This window comes from Pteropus vampyrus, unplaced genomic scaffold, assembly GCF_000151845.1.
Source record: "Pteropus vampyrus isolate Shadow unplaced genomic scaffold, Pvam_2.0 Scaffold211, whole genome shotgun sequence".
NCBI classification, from domain to species: domain Eukaryota; kingdom Metazoa; phylum Chordata; class Mammalia; order Chiroptera; family Pteropodidae; genus Pteropus; species Pteropus vampyrus.
In genome coordinates, this window is record NW_011888992.1 from 587134 (window position 1) to 589368 (window position 2235).

At 64.2% G+C, this 2235-nt stretch overlaps 1 protein-coding gene across 1 annotated transcript in view; it reads right to left on the reverse strand.

Annotated features, from left to right (window-relative positions):
• STK32C (serine/threonine kinase 32C) overlaps positions 1 to 2235 on the reverse strand; it is a 49668-nt gene that overhangs the window by 31662 nt on the left and 15771 nt on the right. The window lies entirely within an intron of this gene.

The following is a 2235-nucleotide window of genomic DNA, read 5'->3' on the forward strand; positions in this document are numbered from 1 at the left end:
GGCCCTGCAGAGTCTGGAGCCAACCGCGCGGCGCTTCGCAGATGTCCCAGCACCGGAGAGACACATTCTTGCAACAGATTCCCAGAGACAGAAGGCACACACCCTCTCACGCCAGCTTCTCGCATGCTCTCTCCTCGCCCCTTCCCGGTGCCTCTGCCAGGTCACCCTGAGGTCACCCGGAGAGGGCTGCTCTGCTGCGAAGTTCACCGTCCGGACGTGGGAGGCTGGACCGTGACATTCGCCGGCAGAGATCTGAGCCTTCCAATTAACTCGGTCTGCACATGAGCGAGCCTGTCTCCTCCTGGGCATTCTCCCTTAATTAAAAGAAATCGAGTTCGCTCCCTGAACGCTCCTTGAGAGTCCGCTGGACACGCCCACATGGGTCCAAAGCCAGGACTGCCCGGCCCCGGGGACCACCGTGCCCGCTACCTCCTCGGCCCGCGGTGCTCACTCAGGACTGCACACGTGGGGCCCGAAGGAGTGCGTCCTCCCAGTGAGCGGGCAGGGAGGCACCCTCGGGGCAAGGGGACCCCACAGTCCTCAAAGTGTGGGCTACACGCCCGGGCCCAGCCATGCGGAACAAGCCTCACCTCCTGGTCGGCCCTGGACCACCCTGCCAGGGGCTTGCCCAGCCTGCCGTGCCGCAAAGGAGCCTGCAGAGCTGCCGGACACAGCCGCGAGAAGCCAGGACATCACGGGTGGCAGAGGCACGGGGAGTCCACGCGGCGTGGATGGCCAGCACAGCACCGCCTGAGCCTGGCCGCGGCACACACCCAGGACACCCTGTCCCAGGCCGCGGCCCTCCCTGGACCAAGGTCGGGGTTTCAGCCGCTGCTTTTCTACCTGTGCACACACACTCATGCAACCACGCACACTCACACACCCACTCCCGACACACCCACACATCCCACACACTCACCCACTCCCGAACACACCCACTCCTGACACACCCACACATGCCCACACAGACACCCACTCCTGACACACTCCCGACACACCCACACACCCACACACTCACATACCCACTCCCGAACACACCCACTCCCGACACACCCACACATGCCCACACAAACACCCACTCCTGACACACTCACTCCCGACACACCCACACACCCACACACTCACATACCCACTCCCGAACACACCCACTCCCGACACACCCACACTCACACACCCACGCACATTCACACACACACTCACACACCCACTCCCTCACACACCCTCACTCACACAGCCACACACACATACCCACTCCTGAACACACCCGCACACATTCACACACCTACTCCTGAACACACCCACACCCACACACACATACATACACACTCCTGAACATACCCCCACACACTCACACAACCACTCCTGAATATATGCACACACACTCACACATCTGCACACTCACACATGCGCATAAACACACATCCACATCCACACCCCTATGCACATAAACACCGCATGCACACCCACATGTCTGCACACATGTTTGGGCTCCCGGGCACTCACAGGGTGACCCGCCAAGCCCCAGCATAGCCCAGCGTCCTGCGGGGCAGTCAGCCCTGGAGCCCCGAACAGGCCCTGGAGGCCTGGTCCTGGCCGGGCTTCCCTCGGCTTCTCTGGTCTCGTCTGCACGCTGGGACCTCCACTGGCCCATCTGTCTGCAGGACGTTTGGGCCTCGGGAGGCCATGGAGCCCGGAGCCCTGGCTGGGAACAGGGACACCAACCCCGCCTGACCCTCAGCCACAGCCAGTGGCACGTCCCAGCCAGCGGCTGTTCTCATGGGCTGGGGCCGTGTGGCCCCCGGGGGCGTGTGGTCATGTCTGGGGCATGACTTTGTCACAAATGCAGAGATAGATCACCGGCCTCCATGGGTGGAAGCCGGGGACACTGCTAACCTCCTCCAGTGCCCAGGACGGCCCCCCACAGCCTACAGTCCACGCAGATGTCAGCAGTGCAGAGCCGGCCCAGGTCAGAGGCAGGCCTGCCCCGCTCAGCACGCGGGGGGCGGGGCCACTCCCCGACCCCCGCCCACCAGCTCGGCCTGTGGACGTGCAGGGGGCCCTGCGGTCAGAGCCACACCAGCCGAGGCCTCACACCACCACGCACCAGGACGCACCAGAACCCTGGGCAGAGGCGGCCGCGGCGGCCCTGGACACGAGGCGCCCTCCAGCTCAGCACCGGCTCCTCCGCTGTCAGACGCGCATTTCGTAACCAGCCCACACCTGAGGCTCCACCCT